Raw genomic sequence first — 23080 nt, forward strand, 5'->3', positions numbered from 1 at the left:
CATCCTTACACTTTTTATGCTTGGCATGTATTGAAGTCTTTGTAATTAAAAATACTTAAAAGTTACTTAAGTTTTTTTTTAAATCACTCATATAAATTGTTTTCAGAAATAATTGTAAGTATTGTGTAAAGTCATCAATTAAAGAGAGACTTGACACTTCAAAAAATAAAACACTTTGACATGTGAAAAGCCATTTACAATCACACTTCAAACTTCAGTTGGTAATATTAATGAGGATAGTTCTAGCTAAAAGGGTCATTATTCTCTTACAGGGAAAGTTTCACTAAATATAATCAGAAGTAAGGAGAAGTGTTGACAAGAATTGAAAATAAAGCATTAAGACAACTTTTTGATTTAAAATTCTACTTTTTAATGTTTAAATGTCATTTTTTGGGAAGGAAACAAACTTTATGGCAACATTATAAGTAAGTAGTCAATTGAAAATAGTATTTTTCTCAAAGACAGGGCATGTTTTTAGTAGGGACATAAAAAGTCCATGAAACTGATTTAGACTTTTATCTCAGTTACTGTGTTGATCTATTCAGGAGACTTGTTTAATACTTCGGCTGCATTATACGTCTCATATATCTATTTTTCTTTTTATTGAGGTATCATTGCTTACAAAATTATATAGCATCTAGGCTTCTAGCTTTATTATTTTAAGATTTTTATATACTATTGTGGGACGGCCACTAAAATTCTAGTTTTCATTCACTGTCATACAATTTAGTTCCTTTACCAAATTTACATACTTTCTATCATCATTACCATCTTATAATCACCATTTTTATTTATTTTTAATTTATTATTTTTTAATTAAATCACTGTGAGATGCAGTTACAAAGCTTTCATAATCAAGTTTCAGCCATACAATGTATATAATGAAAAGAAAATTATGAGCACCCAGTGAAATATCTCAGAGAGCTACTCTACATGCTTTGCATGCAGGAGCCCCAGGTCTGATCCCCAGGACCATGTACTCCCCCAAACTTTGGTTGATATGATCCCAGACATATGCAAAGAGTAGCCCCTGGACACGTCTGGGTGTGGTCTCCCCCACAAAAACAAAACAAAAGAAAAACTTTAGGAACTATGAAGTACCCTTGTCTCAAGGCCGTAGGAAAGGAGTTATAGAGCTTGAATTTTAAAACTTGGATTTAGACAGAAGTTTATTATATTTTTGTTACTTGTTATAAAAAAGTGTACCCTTCTCTGAGAGGAGGCAGTTTACAAACTGCATTCTATTCAAGGGAGTCAAAACTGAAAAAGTGAATCTCGATGAGGTTTTAACCTTTCAAACCTAAGAAGGGTGTGCAAGAATCCCAGTATGACTTTGAAATGAAAAGTCACACTAAATTTAGTGACAGATGAAATGGATCAGCTATTGCTTCAGTGGGAGAAGAATTGTGTTTAAATAAACACAGCTAACCAGATACCACAGAGCAGCTTGAACACTTAATTTTGTTGCCTCTCAATAGCATAATTTTTCATATTTTTTTTAACTTTTCTGAAATTGGGACATAGTTCAAACCGATGAAATTTTAAATGGACTTTGACTAGGAAATGAAACGTCTCAGTCAGATGACAGCTAAACACCTTAAAAAAAGATGCATTACTCCATTTGACATTTGGGTAGTTTTAATTTTTTTTTTTTTACAAAAAACAATAGTTTGGGTGGCTTATACGGAATAGAAATTTAGTTCTCACAGCTCTAAGTTCTGGAAGGTCAAGAATGAGACCACAGGAAGAGTTGGGGGTGTAGTGAGAATGTAGAGTTCTCATTCATATGTGATTGTTCTCTTCCTGTTGTGACTTCACAGCTGGGGATTAGGGACTTGTTGGTTAAGGGCACCACATTCAGGAGGTATCATCTCATGGCCTAATCCCCCTCTTAATATGCATCTCCAACAAACATTACAGTGGTGTTAGGCTTTCCCACATGCACTAGGACTGGGGGGAATTCGGGGGAAGAGGGAGGAAGTGAAAATATTGAACCTATGCCAAAACATCAGGAATCATACTAGACTCTTTTCATTTGATATATATAACTAAAATGATGTTATTACTGGAATCAAAACTTTTAAAATATAAAAACTCTCGAGAGATCCCCAAAATAAATATTGGGACATATTAAAAAGTACCCCCCACCCCAAGCAGAACCCCAGCAGCCAAAAACCTCCAGAACCAGCCACAGCCATGCTGAGACCACTCTCCACACATCCGGACAAGCCTTATGCATGAAGGAATCGGCAGAGGAACCCAGGAATATGGGTCCCGGGGCTGAGATCTCCAAGCCTGCTTGGATTGAGACTGGGCTTTCTCCACCTAGATCCCAATCTTCCAGTAGAGAGGCATCACACCCACCAGCTGCTGCTGGCGCCAGGTTGGTCCCATCAACGGCCAAGATGCAGAGACTATAAAACCCAGCTCCTGAAAGCGACATCTTATTATTTTATTATCTTGTTTTTTCTTAGGAGAACCCGGCAGGCTACCGAAAGTATCCTGCCCGCAATGCAGAGTCTGGTAAACTTCTCGTGTCGTACTCAATATGCCAAATACCAGTAATAATGATGGGTCCCATTCTCCTAACCCTGAAAGAGCATTGGATATGGCTCTTTTAAAATCTCAGGGATGGGAAGAAGGAGACATTACTGGTGCCTGCTTGAGGCAATCGACGAACAACAGGATGATAGTGATCATGATCGTGATTAAAAAGTACCACCAATACTCTGAATGGCACAAAATAATACAATTTTTTTTTTTTTTTGCTTTTTGGGTCACACCAGTGATCCACAGGTGTACTTCGGGCTTTGCATTCAGGAATTGCTCCTGGCGGTGCTTGGGGGACCATATAGGTGTTTCGGGGACCATATAGGATGCTGGAAACCGAATCAAGGTTGGCTGTGTGTAAGGCAAACACCCTTTCCTTTGTACTATCACTCCAGGCCCCCAGAATACAAAATTTTATGGAAAAATATGATATTTTATGATCCTTATCAGAAGTAATGAAAAAGAGTGAGATCCTGTGAAGATGTATGCATGTATTTTTTTTTTTTTAATGTAAGAGTACTGCTATTTATTCAGCCATTGATTAGCTGCTTGATTTGGGCATGAACTCCCTACTTTTTTTCATTTTTTAAATAATTTTATTGATTGAAACACCGTGACAGCAGTTCAAAGCTTTCAGGTTTAAGTCTCAGTCATACACTGAAACACCAGTACCTTCACCAGTGCCCATTCTTGACCACAAAAGACCCCAGTATACCCCATCCAATCCCCTTCCCCTGCCTGTGGGGCAGATTATTTCCACATTACTCTCTCTTTACTTTGATTACATTCAATATTTTGACACCAGACCAATCATTATTATTTGAGATTTTACCCCAACACTCAGATCTGCTGAAAAGGCAACAGTAGACAATTTGTTTTCTATTGCTGGTTATGAATAACCTAAGATGTCACATGGCTGTAGTAGTGGCTGCTCGATATTGAAATTCTGAAATTTTAACAATTAAATCTGGAGGGATTTCTGCCAAAACCTGCTAGATTCTGAGATTTGTTTCTGAGTCTGTGGGATCATGGCCGTTAAGCAGCTTGATCAGGAGCCAGAAAGGCCATTCATGGGTGGCAACTTGGGGTCTCATTAGGACAGGGAGGAAATGGCCGGCTCCATCCCCGTACTGTGAGGCCCCACGTGTTTCGTCACTGCAGGCCCAAACCTGATTGTCCAGTGGCCTCAGGAGGATGGTGGCCACCAGGCCTCCAAGGGGAACATGCAAGGCATGAAACCTATTCCCACCTGGGTTGGCCCAGCGCCAGTAAGCAACTGCAGGGACTGGATGCATTTTTGTCAAAAGCAGCTGGGTTTCAAAATATGTTTCTGAGTCTCTGGGATCATGGCCATTAAGCAGTTTGATCAGGAGCCAGAGAGGCCATTTGTGGGTGGTGAACTTGGGATCTCGTTGGGTTGGAGAGGAAAGGGCTGGCTCCACCCCTATCCTGTGAAGCCCCACGTGTTTCATCACTGTGGGCCCAAACCTGACTGTCCAATGGCCTCTGGAAGATGGCAGCCACTGGGCCGCCAGGGGAAACAGGCCAAGGCACGAAACCTATTCCCACCTAGGGTGGCCCAGCACCAGTAACCTACTACAGGGACCGGATGCATTTCTGCCAAAAGCCGCTGGGTTTTGAGATTTGTTTCTGAGTCTCTGGGATCATGGCCGTTAATCAGCTTGATCAGGAGCCAGAGAGACTGTTTGTAGGTAGTGACTCAGAATCTCGTTGGGATGGGGAGGAAGGGGCCGGCTTCACACCCATCTCATGAGGCCCTGCATGTCTCGTCACTGTGGGCCCAATCCTGATTTTCCAATGGCCTCTGGCGGATGGCAGCCACCAAAATGCCAAGAAGGAGGAGGCGGAGGTACAGCATCCTTTCCCCCCTGGGATGGCCCAGCAATAGTAACCTACTTCGGGGTTAGGATGTATTTCTGCCAAAAGCCATTGGGTTCTGAGATTCATTTCTGAGTCTCTGGGATCATGGTCGTTAAGCAGTATGATCAGGAACAAGAGAGGCCATGCCTCTAATTATACAGCTGAGCCGGAGGTGGTTTGTGGGTGTGTCTTTGACATACCTAAGTTTGGCTGTTTACTGAAAGCTAAACTTTACCCCAAGTTTTTGGGGTCTCGCCAAAGGCACAGCAGCAATTTTGGGGCATCTGAAAGTCTGACGGCACCATTAGGCTGCTGATTCACTCGCCTCACAGGTACAGATTGACCTGCTGGTGGCGCCATACCCCCTTGCGTGTATTTCTTTACCAATTAGTTTTCCCCATTTTTATTGGTGTCATGCACACATTTTTTTCAATACCACACCCACTAACAATATCCATTCCACCAATGCCCCAAGGACCCCTTTTGTTCACATCCACTACCAGTGTCCACTTCCCTCCACATATGCCTCAAGGACCCATTTTGTCCTCCTTCTCTTTCTACCCAAGTAAGATTAATTTTCCTTCTCACATGCCCCTAAGAATGAGATATAAAAAACAACATATACATATTTCTATATTTGAACTTTCTTCAAGAAATATCAAATAAATCTTCTAGATTATATAAAAGCATTGAGTTTATCAGTTGACTGTCATTTTTAGGATATAGCTTCAACTGAGTCATTGGCACATCTTACTACTACTGATGTGTAGACTGAATGAAGCACCTTTCCCCTTTATGAGCAATCCTGATAGGGTTTTGGGTTTGGAAAGGTTCTGAAGAGAAGACCAAGATTCCTGCCTTATTCTTCTGCACTACTGTTTTCCTGAGTTCAGGTTTATCTTTTATTTTCCTCTATCTTTTTGTTGGTACCCAGAAATCAGTGTTTTAAAGGAGTACCCAGTTCATTAATTTCTAGCATATGAACCTTTGAGTATAGGTCAAAGACTAGACTTATGTCCACAAGCTACTTAAGAGGATGTTTCCCCAAGCACAGTCACTTGATCACTACCTCCACTATCTCCACTACCCAGCCACTGGATTGCTCCAGGCTGCTTTTTGGATGCTCAAACACATCATAAGACACTTACTATCCATCTTTCAAGATCACCACACCATATTTTATGGGGTTCAAATATGGTGTAAACCACATCTATTCACACTGTGGCTCACTGCTGGCAGTTTCTATCTTCTTTGTCTATGCACCAACATCCAATTATGATGAAGGAGAAATTGAGAAGTTCTACATGGAGCTGGAGAAGTTCTATAAAGAAGACCGCACCTTCTTCAAGATTATTGTTGGTGATTTTAATGCCAAGATAGGACCAAGAACAGCCGAAGAACTCCACATTGGCACCAATGGCCTAGAATGGAACGAACAGGGTGAGAGACTGAGTTCATCATGTCAACCAAGACCATGCATGGTAATTCTCAGTTCCAGAAGGCCGAATCTAAACATTGGACATGGGAGTCTCCCGGTGGATGGTTCCACAACAAAATTGACACATCATATTCAATTGACGGTTTTGCCTGACTGATATCGCTGTTGTCCCAAAATTTCAAACGGGATCAGACCACCGTCTTCTTCATGCAAAATTCTACTTCACAGAGCGGGGAGAAAGGGCTGCAATGTTTAAGAAGAGAACTCCCAGAACGACTATGAACCGGGAGCTCTTTGGCACTATTGCTGCAACATGGGAAGATGCCGTCGTTGACATTGATGAAGAATATGATCGATGGCTCAGCACCTCCACGATTGTGTGAGGAACACCAAGATAGCCACAAAAAAATGCCTGTATTCAAAAACGCTTGAGCTTATTCGCCAACAAGAGAGGGGTTTGACATAGTGATGCCATTTCACCAAAACTCTTCAGTGCCACCCTCGAGGACAGTATGTGATTACTGGAATGGGAAGGAATGGGAGTGAAGATAGACGGTCGGCAACTATACCACCTCTGCTTTGCTGATGACATTGTTCTAATAACACCACACATTAGCCAAGCAGTACAATGCTGGCCAACTTCGTCCTTGAATGTGGAAAGGTTGGACTCCAGCTGAATCTCACAAAGACAATGTTTATGAGAAACAGTCTCATTCCTGACATTCCATTCACTCTCAATGGAATGACCATCTCCGAATGCAACAGTTATGTGTTGAGAAGTCAGCATGACAAATGACCTGGCACCTGAGTTGCACAGGAGGAAGAGAGCAGCTTGGAATGCCTTCAAGAGCATCGAAGAAATAGCTAAGAGGATGAAGAACCTCTGGCTCTGGGCACATCTCTTTGATTCCACTGTTCTTTCTGCATTAACATATACCTCAGATCTCTGGGCCCTATGCAAACAGGATCAGAACTCTATTTGGGTCTCCCAAAGAGGAATCGAAAGACCCATGCATGGAGTATCACGTTTCACTCAAATGAGAGAAAGAATCCAGGGTTCCTACCTCTGTCGATGGTCAAGAATCAGGGATGCTGTCTTGTTTTCCATTGCATCGAAAATCAGATGGGCTGGACACGTAATGAGATTTGGAGATGACTTCTGGACTAGAGCCATTACCAACTGGATTCCACGGGACGTCAAAATACTGCGTGGCCACCTACCTACAAGTTGGTCAGACTTCTTCATCAAGACCCTGAACAATCAGTTTGAGGCTCCAGACGCCATTGGGCTACACTAGCACGCGAGAGGGATGAATGGAGATGTTACTGGCGCCTGCTCGAGCAAATCGATGTCAAATGATCAAGTGAATATGGTGTGAATCATGGGAACACCTCTAAGGGTGATTAGAGTTCACCCTCCATGCCTTCGGAGAGCCCGGCAAGCTACTGAGAATGTCCCATTCGCACGGCAGAACCTGGCAAGTAACCCATGGCGTATTCGATATGCCAAAAAGAGTAAAAACAATGTGCCTCATTCCCCTGACCCTAAAAGAGCCCTCAATACTGCAGTGTTAAGAAGGATGAGCAAGGAGAGGCTGACAAAATCTCAGGGCCGAATGAAGCTGCCAAAATGAAGGACTAAAATGATTGTACTTTCAATGCACATATGCTGGCATCAGAAGCATCCATCGAGGACCTGATGGTTCAAGTGCAGATCAAGTAGGACATCATTACTATGACCAAGACAAGAAGGCATCGGTCACATCATACCATTTTCGATACTGGAGAAGAACTGTTCCTCAGAATATGCGACAATAGAGGCATTGGTGGTGTTGGTGTCCTCGTCAACATGAACTTGGCCATGAGCATTGATTCATTCGATTGCCTAACATTCCAAATCGGAATGAATAGATGTGGCTCACTGCCGGCAGTTTTTATCTTTGTCATCTATGCACCATCAAAAGGTTAAGCTTTATTTTTCATGAGTTCTGAAATTTGTATTTCTCGAGTATCACCCAGCCTACAAGTTTTAAATCTCCTATAACTCTGAAGACTAAAAGTAGTGATGAAAGTATTTAGAGTCTGTGGGAAATTGTAGAAATTTTAAATTTAAAAACATCACACATGCTATAAAAACTTTGTCAATTTTTTAGCTTTTGCCTACCATATTTGAAGCAGCATAATTCACTTTATCATTGATTTCTTTCAATAGCCCATTGACCAGAATATTGGATTTTAGATTCCTTTAATTTTGTTCATATGTATTTGAATAAAACTATCCTCTAGAGTTATGAAGCCAGTTCAAATGCGTTAACATAATGAAATATAAATATTAATTCCAAAAGCATTAGAAAAATATTTTTCTACAAAATGTTTTCTGCAAATATTTTGGCATCAATACAAACATTTGTACATCTTTGGGGGCCATACTCACAGGCATTTGGGTGCTGATTCCCTATTGTTCAGAGCTTGAGGGTTGTTCCCAGCAGTATGTGGGGACCATGTACTGATTTCAGCTTTCAAAGAGCTCTAACCACTCCAACCCCCAGCTACCTCCCTACCCCTATAAAGCACACTCGATTGAAAATCAACAACAACAACACATTTTCTATAATTTAACAGTTAAGCAAGTGAGGTAGATCCATACTACATCGATCAAAATTTCATCACTGCTGTATTTTAGTTTTTGAACTCTGGCAAGGGACTTTTAAAAGCCTTCCAGCATTTTCTCTTGTGCAAATTGATATTTAGATTATATTACGACTTTTTATGATTGGTGTAAAGATTATGTTAAATTCAGACACATAAGCCACTAAGTGTAGTACCCATTAGGTGTTGGAGTGATTAATATTTTGGGTAGGGCACTTGCTTGACATGGTACCAGTTCAGGTTTGGTCCCTGGCACTGCATATGGTCCCCAGATCACCTCCAGGAGTGATCCCTGTGCACAGAGCCAGGCATAAACCCTGAACATCTCTGGGTGTGCCCCTTAAAAAGAATATTAACTGTTAATGAATGAATATTTTGCTATTCATTAAAAATATTTCTATATATTTCTATTTGAAGTTCCATTCAGTGTAGTTGTTCCCCAGATTTCTTCCCTCTCTTGGGGTTGGAGAGATATTACAATAGGGAAGGTGTTCGCCTTCCATCTGAATGGATTCTATCTACAGCATCCGATGGTCCCTAGAGCATTGCAGAAGTGATTCCCGAGAGCAGAGTCATGAGTAACCCCTGAGCATTACCAGGTGAGACAAGCCCCCTCCCCTTCAACCCCCCAAACACATGCACATAAAATACCCCCAAATCAAATTCTTCCCTCCCTCCCTCCCTCCCTCCCTCCCTCCCTCCCTCCCTCCCTCCCTCCCTCTTTCCCTCCCTCCCTCCCTCTTTCCCTCCCTCCCTTCCTTCCTTCCTTCCTTCCTTCCTTCCTTCCTTCCTTCCCAAGACACAACAAGTAACAAAGTACAACAAAATCTCCAATGGAGACGTTACTGGGCCCGCTCAGCAAATATACAAAAATAAATTTGGAAAAATTATAATGTAATTAAGTTGCCATAATGGTAAGGTGACTGAATTAATAAAACACATTGTAAATAATATAATTTTTATTTTATAATATAAATATGTTACATATCAGTATATGTGTGCAAATTTATAGACAAATACATGTGGAAGATTCGTTTTTATTTCTATAAAACATGCTGAGGCTTATGGAAAAGCTCATCAAGGGTGAATTATTTATGAAAGGACCTGTGGGTCAGAGGATAACTCAGGAGGTCAGGTGCTGGTCTTGCATGTAGCTGAACCCCAATTGCTTCTAACATTGCAGATTGTTTCCCCTGAAAATCGAGATCTTCCAGGAGTGACTACGAAACACAGAACCAGAAAGAGCCACTGAACACCACTGTGCAAATTCAAAAAAGGCCAGCAGCGGTGGCAGCAGTCTGTCTCTCCCACCGCCTGAGTTCGGTAGTCTCACGCCGCTTCCCCCACCCTGGGGAGGATGGTGATGGGCAGGCAAAGGAAGGAAGCGAGGGCCAGGCTGGTTGGTCTTAGTTGCAGTTTATTCTATCCTCTCTCCATTCATTCTTGTCTCTCTCCTCTGCCTCCCCTCCTACTTCTTCCTCCCCCATGCTACTTCATTCTCCTTCTCGATCCCCCTTCATCCTCCTTCTGACTCTGGAGTCTGGATACCCTTTCTCCTTCTCCTTCTGGAGTCTGGACCCTGATCCCGATTCCCCAGCCCCCTCTTACAGTGTGGTCACAATCAATAGGGGTAAAGTTCTTTCCCTCAGGGGGTACTTCTAGGACAGATACTCTCTCAGCAAGACGACCCACCCTAGAACCGAATTCCCTGGGTGTTTCTCCTCTCCTTGTCCAACAAACATATAAGCATACATAATATAAATCATTTTGTATGGATAACAGTAAGAAATACCTTAAACTTATAGAATTGCTCTCCTAGGGCCATCTCAATCTCAGGCTACAGTGCTCAGGCCAGATAGTCTTTCCTATCCCTTGCAGGGTCCTAGTCTCGTCATTACTTTTGAATCATGACAGCATTTGTCTATGATCAAACTCTTAACTTATAGTTAAGAATCGTGGTACTTTGGCCTGGCCCATTTCGATGCCAGGGTAGCTCACAGCTTGCCCTGGGTCTGTTCCGTCCCTCGTCGGGACCCTGCTTTTGGTGTGCTAGGAACCAAGGGTAATTGAGGCTTAAGTTGAGAAAGCAGATGCCCGGGAGTGAATAATATTCTAAGCCAATTAAATCCTAAGTTACAAAGCATAATATTAACTAACGGTCTTCCTGTATCTATACAAAAAGGACATTGCATTAAAGTTAACCATTCATAAGACATAAGGAGAGGAGAAAGGCAGTATTATATTAACTTACAATACAAGTTCAGTGTCCCTCAAGTACCTGACCTTACAAATTAACAGAGTCTGATTAGGGGGAAAAGCTGATTAACTGGTTGGGGAAGAAAACATAGAGAAGCAGTTACAGATAAATGAAGGAATGGGGAGTGACTCTGGAGCAGTGTGATGGGTATAATCTGATAAACCTAAGCTCCTGTGGCAAGGGAGAAAGGACAAAGCAATGCTGTCCTACACACTACTAGGGGTTTCCCCCAATAAATGAATAAGAACAAAGAACAAGATTCTCCTGCGAGTGTGGAGACCTTAGTCTGCTGGTGTGCAGCACAACTTGTAGGAACCCTGAATTTCATTCCCAGCTCCGCGTGGTTCCCAGAGAGAATAATCCCTCAGTATTGAACTGGATGTAAGTGGTCCTTGAATATCATTTCTTGTAGGTCCTTATAACTAAAATAGAAATGTTTCTAGGTACTAGGAAGAATGGTGAAAAAGAGCTATAGACCAGGAGAGAACTTTTGTATTCTGATGGTTTTGCTAGATTCTTTGTTTTTTGACCTTTCGAGAGAAATATAGTAACTATAATTAAAGCATGGATCTATATGCAAATAAGAAGCAAATAATTGTGTTTATTTATGCTAAAATTTAGTTTTTAATGATTAGGTTTTGAACTTGTTATTCGTATGAATTAGTACATACACATAGGGCTGGAGCGATAGCACAGCGGTAGGGCGTTTGCCTTGCACGCAGCCAACATGGTCGACCCGAGTTCGATTCCTCCACCCCTCTCGGAGAGCCCGGCAAGCTACCGAGAGTATCTTGCCTGCACGGCAGAGCCTGGCAAGCTTCCCGTGATGTATTCGATATGCCAGACACAGTAACAACAGTCTCCAATGGAGACATTACTGGGCCCGCTCGAGCAAATCGATGATCAACGGGAGGGCCTTTTATATATAAATGAAATAGTATTCCAAATGCAGTAGGAAATAGGGCTTCAATTATCTAACTACTTACCATTTTCCTAAAATTATATTTGCTAAATTTTAAACAAATGGAGTAAATGGAGTGAAGGAATGAGTTAAACCAAACTAGATAATAATAGCTTCAGGGCTATCTTTCTATTCAATTATATCTGAATAAATTCAACAGAAAGAATAAGTTGCGTTTGTTGAAGTTATTGCACTATTTATTATTGAAACTATTATGCAATGCTTTTGTTTTAGAACCAATTTTCTAATTGCTGACAGTTCTTACCCACTTTTAAAAAATGTATTTCAATCACAATAGGTACTTCTAAAGGAAAAACATCTAAGTTCTATTTATTTTATCATTATTTTGAATGTGACTTCATAGATGGATTTGAGGTTGTTAGAGTATGTGTGTTTTACGCAAAATGACATAAAAATTTTTTTGTTTAGGGGTTGGAGGATAGCACAGTGTGTAGGGCATTTGCCTTGCACATGGCCGACCTGGGTTTGATTCCCAGCATCCCATATAGTCCCATGAGCACCTCCAGGAGTAATTCTTGAGTGCATGAGCCAGGAGTAACCCCTGTGCAAGTCAAGTGTGACCCAAAAAGCAAAAAAAAAAAAAATTTTTGTTTAACATATTATTAAATGTACTAAAGTTTAAAACATTAAAATTTAGTTCTTTCTTTCTTAGGCATATCAATATACAGAATAATAGAACTAGAAAAAATTATACTCAGAAGAGGTTAATTATTTGGGCTATTTTGAATTAGTAAATTCAAAAGATTAGTAAATATTTTTAATTAAATTTTTATTTAATAAATTCAAATATAGCACTCTAGCACTGTCCTCCCGTTGTTCATCAATTTGCTCGAACAGGCCCAGTAACGTCGCCATTGTGAGACTTGTTGTTACTATGTTTGGCATGTTGAATACGTCATGGGGAGCCTGCCAGGCTTTGCCGTGCGGGCGAGATACTCTCGGTAGCTTGCCGGGCTGTCCAAGAGGGGTTGAGGAATCGAGCCCAAGTCGGCCTGGTCAGCAGCATGTAAGGCAAATGCCCTACCCACTGTGCTAAATTCAAATATATGGTTAATTATTTTGATGATTTAATCATAAAACATCCTCCACCCAGATCCTCTAAATTCCAATAGGCGAGGGTCACACCCACCAGCTGGCTCCCACCAACTGGCTCCCTGGCGCCGTGTAATCCCATCAACGGCCAAGACTCAGAGACTATAAAACCCAGCTCCCGGAAGAGAACAGTGCAGTCTCCTGCCCCCGCGCCTGGCTGTCCTTGCCAGGGCCCCTTGGAGGGGAGCAGGTTGAGTTTCCCTCCCTGTCCCGACCAGGGCTCCGGCAGCCAAAGACCTCCAGAACCAGCCACCACCATGCTGAGACCACTCTCCACACACATGAAGGTACCGGCAGAGGAACAAAGGCATGTGGGTCCCGGGACTGAGATCTCCAAGCCTACTCGGATCGGGGCTGAGCATCTCCACCCAGATCCTCCAAATTCCAGTAGGCGAGGGTCACACCCACCAACTGGCCCCCTGGCTCCGTGTAATCCCATCAACGGCCAAGACTCAGAGACTATAAAACCCAGCTCCCGGAAGACATCTTATTATCTCATTCCTACTTTGGACAAACTGGCAGGCTACCAAATGTAACCTGCCCACAAGGCAGAGTCTGGCAAACTCCCTGTGGCGTACCCAATATGCCAAATACCAGTAACAATGATGGGTCTCATTCTCCTAACTCTGAAAGAGCCTTGAATATGGCACTTTTTAAAAAATCTGAGGGCTAGGACGAAGGAGACGTTACTGGGACCTGCTCGAGGCAATCGACGAATAACAGGATGGTCGTGATCGTGAATCATAAAACGTAATTTTAGTTGAAAAGAAAAAATGCAATGCCGCAGCAGTAGAGTTCCAGTGTTTATTACATTTGCAGTTTCTTCTCTTTTTCTCATTTTTTGTTTTGTTTGTTTCAGCCATATTGGCAGTATTCAGGGCTTACTACTGTTCTATGCTCAGGAATCACTATGGTGGTAAAGGAATTTACCCCTGTACTATCTCTCAGACCTGCAGTTTCTCGTTAATTGAAGTAACATTGGTTTCTGACACTGTCTATGATTTAGGAGTACAGTTTCATACCTCTTTACATTTGTTAATGACTACACAACACCCCCTACCAAAGTGTCAATATTCTTCTCTCACAGTCAATGGGACCCTTCTATCATTTCAACTCTCTCTGGGACTTCAGTTCTGATTTTCTCTCTGATCATTTTTCAAATACTATAGTAACACTTTTACTTATCAAACTTGCATAATGATGCTTGCTAGTCCATTAAATATCTAATGCATTTCTTTAGAGCTGCTCTTATTTTTTTCTACATTAAATCACAAGTTGAAATCAATTACTCAGTGACATGTTAAATTGAAATCACAAGACTGTTCTTCTACCAGGATAAATTCTCTTGAACATTATAAATCATAGAAACTAAAAACCCAAATATGTTAATAAAAATATAACACCATGGGGCTGGAGAGGCTCTATAGAGGGTAGGGTTTTGGCTTTGCACATGGCACACCTGGGTTTGATCCCCAGCACCTCATATGGTCCCCTGAGACTTGCCAGAAGTGATCCTTGAGCGCAAAGGGTCAGAATTAAACCCCGCGAACTGCTGGGTGTGGCCCCACAAAAATAAAAAATGAAAGAATAGGTATATTCCTTTATTTATATAAATATATATAACACCACAAACTTGATTCTCTATATTTAATTTTCTAACTCCACTGGGTTTAAAGATTATTATAGATTAAACATATAATTGTTTACTGCATAAAACTGGGATATGTTCTTTCAGTTGAGTATATAACATAATGACCAGGGACTTCGGACAAAATATTTATTGGTCTCTTTTGAACATCCTAAACTCTTTTTACAATTGCTCAGATCAGAAGGGCATATTAGTAAGTTGAGAAGTCTATTTTCATTGCAATCTGTATTCTCTACTTTGCAGCTCTGTTATTTGATTTGACTCTACATTTCTTTGGTAGCTTTTTTTTTTTCCTCCCAAACAATGATGACACTCAAAATTTGGGATTTATTTTTATTTACTGCCTTCATTTACTATTCATGTTGCCTCTTTGAGTGATTCAGTTTTGTGAACAATAAAGACATATTATCAGATTTTGAATATGTCTTCCCTTTTTGCTATTGACCAAATTCAAATACTCTTCTACTTAGAAAAAAAATCAAGGGTTAAATTAGCTAAGCAAGATCAGAATGATGGGTCTAGGCTTTGCCGCCAAAAGAATGGAGCAGATTCATGCTCAAGAGTATTTATCTGTGGTATGTGTTTCAATTCTTAAGATGAGATAAAATGTCTTCACTGTAAATTTAGAAACTGTGCCAATGACTTGAAAATTTGGAAAGTGCTTCTATAATTTAAAAACACCTTTAATTGTAAATACTACCTGGTAGAATGATAGCTTTTCTTAAACTTTCAGCACCGATGGCTTACTTTGGAAATTAAAAAAAATCAGTTTCTGGTGGAAATATATGGAACACCATTGCAATAAGCACATAGGTCAAAGATATTGCAGTCACCAACTCAGTTAAAGCATAATATGTCCACAGGATGGGCTATGACACCTGACTCTGGGTACAAGGGGCACGAAGGGGTTGAATGATAAGTCAGGACTAGTATGTATATGTAATGGAACATTATTTCAATGCCAGGTCCATATCTTTCTGTATTTTGATAGAAAACAATTTGAAAATAATATGTTCTTTGCTTTTGAGTGCTTGCACCCTGCATATTACTAGAAAATTCTCCACACAAATCATAAATCAGATGGCAATCATAGCAGCTCAAAATATACTCATAAATCTTAAAAATGTTCTTCTGAGAGAGACTTGTTCTGGGCTCGTCAACTTTCACAGTATGAGGCAAGAAAGCAGTGGGTCCACCAGTAAATCTGTTCAAGAAATAATTTTAGAAACTCAACAAGTCCACTGACTTTTTTTTTTGCTTTAACTATATCACAAACACTTTTCTTTCTAGCCATCTTTGACTGCAATTTAAGTTGCCCTATTTATTGTTCAAACTCTTTAAAATATGTTCCAACAGAATGTTCCATGGGAACAGCTGAAGAAAGTTGTCCTTCACCATGTTCATACAGATAAATTGAAATAGAAAACGAAGCATTTAATGCAGAGGATTTTGACCTTTGTTTTCAACAAATCAGTGGCTGGGTTTAAATTTCTTTGATTCCAATTACACTTCAGAAAATGGTTTTGTTTGCAACAAACTTTAAAAATTATCAAATCAGTAACAATTATAAGGGAAGACATACTTTTAAACTAATATTTTTATTTTTGTATATTGTTCTTGGTTATTTATTATTGTTATTATTATTAATAGTAACTATATATGTATAAACAATATCCACTCAGCTAACAGATGGGACACAGCTATATTAGATTAGAAAAGAGGATATTGATTTAAACTTCATTTTTACTTGTGCAAAAAGGAAAATGCTAAGTGAAAATGTATTCATTATTTATGTCTAAGGACTAAAAAATTCACATCACAAAAATAACACATCCTTAATGAACTTAAACCAAAGGCATAAACAAATTAAGAAATATACAAACATGTGTGTATGTGAGTGTGTGTAAAAGTTGTTATGTTTTATGTTTAAGCAAGAAGGTAGGTAAAACTCATTAACATTATTAGAAATTCCTTTGAAAAACATACAAAAGTTCTATCATTTGGTAAACACTTTTCCGAGTAAGTAACTTTTCTTTTGTTCCTTTCATTACACATTTTGTTAAACCAGATATCTAAACTATGAAAATAAAAATGATAGGGCCTGGAGAGTGCTTAGTGGATTGAATGCATGATTTGCATGTGGGTGTATGGGATTTGATCCTAGTACTATATGATCCCCTCAAAGTAGCAGTGAGCGACCTCTTCAACCACAGAACCAAGAGTAGCTCCTAAGTGCTGGTGTAACACTAAGTCACTGAGTCACTGACCTCCCGTTGTTCATCAATTTGCTCGAGCGGGCCCAGTAAAGTCTCCATTGGAGACTTTGTTGTTACTGTGTCTGGCATATCGAATACATCACGGGGAGCTTGCCAGGCTCTTCCATGCGGGCGAGATACTCTCAGTAGCTTGCCAGGCTCTCCGAGAGGGGCGGAGGAATCAAACTCGGGTCGGCCATGTTGGCTGCGTGCAAGGCAAACGCCCTACCGCTGTGCTATCACTCCAGCCCTTTTGGCTAAGATCATGTGTGTAGTAACACTAAATAAAACAAAAAAATTAAAATGAAAATGACAGTGAGAGAGACAGAGACGGAGACAGAGACAAAGAGACAAAGAGACAGAGACAGGCAGAGAGAGAAAGACAGAGACAGAGACAGAGACAGAGACAGAGACAGAGAGAGAAGGAAAACTTCTACCCTAACTCAAATTTAAAACAAGAGGAATAATTAGAGTACTATATAGGAATATAGGAAGTTATTTGTACTTTAAGTTTTTTGTTTGTTGTGTTTTGGGACTATACCTGACAGTGCTCAGGGATTACTCCTACCTTTTTGCTTGGGGATTACTCCTGGTGGGGCTCCAAGGCCCATATGGGGTGTTGGTCCCTATAGTGTTCCTCTCTGTGTTTATTATTTTCTTTTAATTAAAAAATATTTTCGTAGACTTTCTGTTTGCAGTACTATGGAATTTCAAAGGTTTAGTTTCAAACATCCCTATATGTATAATTGTCACCACGCCCACCACCTACTGCCAAAACAGCCCCTTCTTTTCTTTGCTTTTTAAACTGAACTTGCCTTGTTTTGGTTGTCACTGAGTCTAGTTGTCTGTTGTGATTTGAGTTCATGTGGTGAATGTTAAACTGTGGTTCTACTCAAGTGTGAAATTAATAATGGAGCCGGCTTTGTTCTGTGCTCCCTGACTTGCTTTCACAACGGGAGGAGGTGTCACAGAATTATGGGTTCTATTAACATTTCTCTGTGACGGATTTGTACACCAATAAGATTTGCTCCCAGCCTACATCAGTAGAAGTAATAATTTTTCTTGTTCCTCCTTTCGTAACTACGAAGACATGCTGGTCTCACCTTGTGGAATCATCTGGAACCACCCATTGATTTAAACAAGGCAGCTCTGATAGCGTTGTACCTTTGCTGTGAATCTGTTAGGTGCAGTAAAGAGCTGGAGAAACAAAAATGAGTTACTGAAAGATATTTTGCTTTGAGGACAATCATATCTTCAACTTGCAGAGACTTTTTTCTTCATTTCCCAGGTAGCACAAGCTAACATTATATTTACTGTGACTCATTTATTACTGTCCAACACTCACCAGTGGATTCACCCCCGAAGGCAGGTGAATGACACTAAAGGTACATGAACTAAAGCAAATCATAAATATCTGTTTGCAAAAAACCCCCAGAGCATTATAAAAATGCTTTATAATCTAAGAGAAGCTGTGTAGGTGAGTAAATTTGAGCAAACTTAAGAGAACAAGAGAAAGTCTATTCCTATGTTATTTTGGTCTATTTGATCTGTTTCATTTCCTTTGAAGTAGATAAATACAGTTCGGCAAGGAGAGTTACTACAATATTAGTGTGTTTTTATGCTTTTTGTTTTCGTACTTGTTTTTCCCAGGGAGAGCTATTTCAGTAGGTTTTACTATTAAATCAGATCCATGTAGAGTTCCTTCTCTATTGAGAGAAACATTTTGATTGAACATGTCTTTAAACTTTGAAAGGGTCAGTAAAATTTTGCCCTGACCAATGACTTTATTATCTTTGTTGCCTTGAACTTTAAATTTTAAATCCAGCACTTTTGAATGTGTTTTGCTTTTGTCCTTCAGAAAAGGAAGGGTGCTGGGAGTGATTTTTTAAAGTGGGCTCAAATCATTTTCTTTTCAATAAGAAAAATTAATTCAAAGTATAAAATGCACTTCAAGCATCATCATTATTATTTTCACCATGTGAGAAATACTCATTATTTTTAAATCATTGTGAATTTTAATAGGAAAAAGTTTGATACCTGATATGTACCTTTATAGAGAATTCATTGACTCAGGGTGTCAAGAATTTATTTAAAGTCGGTGACGGGTTATGGTATCCAAGATAGATATTTTAGCTACATCTAAATTCCCTGCTTCCAAAATGTTATTTTTTCATTATAACACCATGATTTAAAAAGTTGTTTATGGACTACTTGTTTCAGGCATACAATGCTCCAATACCAATCCCAATACTAGTAGGACCTTTCTTCCTCCAAGGTTCCCAGCACCCCTCACCCCCATGCCCCAGACCTGCTCCCTTTGCAGGCACATGACAATTTTACTTCATATTGTTTAACAAAATGAAAAATGGAATCATTAGAAAACAGATCTATACGAGTCACTTTGTGATGATTGATTGCTGTCTCACAATGGTGTCTCTAAAACCACTGTCTGAGAATTTCCTGGGGTGGTTGGTCTTCTTGAGCTTTCTGCGGTTTTGTCTTGACATCTTGCACTTGGTAGGCTTCTACACAACTTTACCATCAACTTTGCAGTGCTTTCTACAGGCCTGGAATTACTGAGAAATTTCAATGGAGGGGAATGGAGAATGATATGACCAGCCAGAACAGAGGGAAGTCTGATTGGGCCTACTCAGGAAAGGCCTGGGTTCAACCCATCTCGATATTCTAGTACCTTGACTGTTTGACAGCTTGTTGATATTTGACTGTGAATCTGGGCCTTTTCAAGTTGCTTCCACAATTGTAATGCTACCGACAGTAGTATAAAACTCACACTTCTGGTAACTGTCCACAATGGATGCCTAAAACTGTTTGCATTAATTCTACCCTTAATATCTTCTTTTTTGGGGGGGGTCACACCCAGCAAAGCACAGGGATTACTCCTGGCTCTGCACTTAGGAATTTCTCCTGGTGGTGATCGGAAGACCATATGGGGTGCTGGGAATCCAACCCAGGTTGGCTGCATGCAAGACAAACAACCTACCTGCTGTACTATTGCTCCAAACACTACCCTTAATATTTTCAAAGCCAATTTTTTAAAAAAAATTTTGTTAAAAAATTACTCAGAGAAAAGTACTATTTTAAAATGTATCAGTCATTACTATCTTTACCAGATTTATCTTTAGATTTTTTTCCCCCTGGAGATGTGTTGTTGATCAGAAAAATAAACTATATTCAATGGGGAGTGGGCAAGATATAGTATGTGGTTGGAACACAAATGATCTGTACTTCATTAGTGATTTTGAATAACTGTAATTGGGAATCTTAAATCTTATTGTGGGGGGGAGGGGGACATTGCATGTTGTTCAAGTTCTCCCTCTGGCTCTGTGCTCAGGGATCACTCCTGACAGCGTTCTGGGGACCAGGTACTGCACTAGTGTAGGCCACGTGCAAGGCAAATATCCTACCCCTGTACCATCTCTCCAGCTTGTAATCTTATGAAGATTGTATAATAGCATAAATATTTACATAGAGAAAAGGTTTTGTCTTTGCCCAGGTTCTAGACGTGATTTTGAATTTAGACTCAGAATGAAGTTTCTTAAACTTAGTTTTGGTTGCGTTATGACAGAATGTCAAGTGATTAATAATTACTTAGCATTAGTTTTTCCTCTCTTAGAAATAAAGCTCTTGTTTCTCCCAGAGGACCTTCTAAAGGTATTAACTATCCCCTATCATGGATCTCAGTTCAATAGGTCTGAAGAGATTCTACCCAGGAAAGAAACAGAACAATTTGGATTAGTCACGACATCACAGGTTTCTGACTGCTTGTGGTGACTTAGATCTTTTCTCTATTTTTGTCCCTTCTGTCACTGGATAATCTCATTTCATTTCATTCTTCAAATACAAATCTGTGCTGATGATTTTCAAAATACCATTTCATCCAGAACATCACCTGTAGTCTCCAAATTTATGTATTAAAACATGTTCACTCCAGGACTTTCCCTGTGAACATCCCTAAAAGCTGATTATTGATTCCTCTTTCCACCCCAAACTTGATTTTCTCTCCCTTGCCTTGGGTTGCCTATCTCAGTGTATGCTTGAGTTTTGAATAATTTTTCAAGACAGAAACCAAAAATTTACTGCTATTTCATTACTCTCCTTATTCCACCGACTAATCTTTCAGCAAATGCTGTTTCTCAAAGAGCCATATTTCACAATGTCTTCACTGAAGCTGCCCTGAAGGAGACTGTTTTGATCCCACCCCTGAAATTCTCTAACACTTTTGTAACTAGTCTTCCCATGTTCACGCTTGCTTCCCTTACACTATAATCTTCACAAAACATTATAAAGATGCTCTTAATTGCTCTGAAATTCAATTTGAACATGATCTCTGCTACCCTTGCAATAAGTCGAAAACAATCCCATTGCCTTGAAATAATATTCTTGCCATGGTTTCTAAGACTCTGGGTTAGCTTGTCACTGTCCCTTCAACTGTCCTCTGCCAACCCCCTTATCGCTCACTCTTCTGGCTTTATTAGCTTTTATTTCAGTTTCTTGGATGTTTCCAGTATTCTTTCTCCTCAGGAACTCAGCACATGTTCATTTGGCTTGCAATATCTTTTTTCCACTTTTTGAATGCTTGGTCTTTTCCTTGTCACATTTTAGATCTGAAAATAAGTGTCACTATTCACAAAAATCCTGACTGACCCCTCCACCCCATGTCCACTCACAGCTGTCTGCTAAAGTAGAATGTTTATTTCCTTCATGATGCTTCCTGCTAGGCATCAAACTGCAGGAGGTCACAAAGATGCTTCTCTTATTCACTGCCATCACCAATGTTCACCACGACGCCTGCCCCTTGACTGATATTTAGCTACTGAAAGAAATGAATCATCATTTTGTCTTGATTCTCCCAGTGCTGTCACCATCCTGAAGTGTTTTTTTTCTTTTCTCTTTCATTTTTAAGGCTTCTGCTGCTTCTCATTTATTTTTCCTACTGCATTTTGAACAGCTTCCATTTTTAGTTTCTGTGCATCCTCCTGGACTTTCTTTCTCTATCTTTGAAACTTTCCATGGGTATTCATCTGACCAATTCATTGAAAATTATTTGTGAATCCTTTCGATGAAAGGCTAAATGTTAGCTACTGCAGGGCACTGACCTATGAGAATAACAAGAGCTTACTCATGTGACTGTAACATTTGGGGGAATAGGCTCGAATCTGGAAGCAAGAAAAAAAAACAAATTAGTAAATAAATGATATATTTGAAAAAAAATGGAGATCTGGGCAATGAAGAACTGGAGAGATTTCAAAAAGATTCCATATTCCCTAGTGTTGATGCACTGTGTAGTCTGAATCTTGAATTTTGTGGCATTTGGGAATGAATTACTTGCTTCTTTTATGCTCTGATAATTGTCATGATTTCTGAGCTCAGTACAGTCTTTTAAATTTTGAATTGCATCATTACAGATCTATAAACTTAATTATTTAAGAGTATGTGTTCAATTTATTTTGTTAAAAATTAGAAATAGAGATGCTAATTTTGTTAATTTTATGACAGAGACAATGGACATGTCAAATCACAGCATATAACTAAATATGCCATGACCAGATCCACTTTTTTACAATACGGATGTCACCTTAAAGATAGATGCTTGATAGTCATCCATATTAGCAACGATGGTATAATCTTTCACTAAATCAGCCCCTTAGCTGTTGAATAAAACTTCAAGACAGACAGATAATACAGTGGGGAAGATGCTTGCCTTGCACACAACCAAGCCAGGTTTGATCCTTGATACTATACTGACCTTCTGAGCATCACTTGGAGTGAGCCCTGAGTACAGAGCCAGGAGCAAACCCTGAGCATCTTCGATTGTGGCCCCAAAGCCTCCAAACTAAAGTAAAAATAAGTAAAAGTTTACTCATATTTTAATATTCAATAAAGTGAAAAATGTTCAACAAACTTATAGAAATATTTAAAAATATTATTCTCCAAACTACTTTAACACAGTTTAGTGTAGTTTTTTTTATTTATTTATAAAAAGAACAATTTAAAACTATAAAATGTATCAGAACTTCACAGAAGTCTGTTGATCTTATAAAATATAAATCTCCAACTGCCACAAAGTGTTCATGCCTGTCAAATCATGGATGCAAATAAATTGGGCCAGTGATTATTAATAACTAGTGAAAGTTGAGTTTCATAGAAACTTTACTCCAGAAAAATCCAAAAACACCCAAATGAAAACAAAAGCCCAAATAATGGGGACAGAGATAGTAGTGGGTAGAACAATTGCATGCAGCTGAACTAGGTTTGATCCCAGACACTCCAATTGGTCCTCAAACTTATACAGCATTGATCCCTGTGG

The sequence above is a fragment of the Sorex fumeus genome, unplaced genomic scaffold (assembly GCF_029834395.1).
Source record: "Sorex fumeus unplaced genomic scaffold, SorFum_2.1 ptg000008l, whole genome shotgun sequence".
Lineage (NCBI taxonomy): Eukaryota > Metazoa > Chordata > Mammalia > Eulipotyphla > Soricidae > Sorex > Sorex fumeus.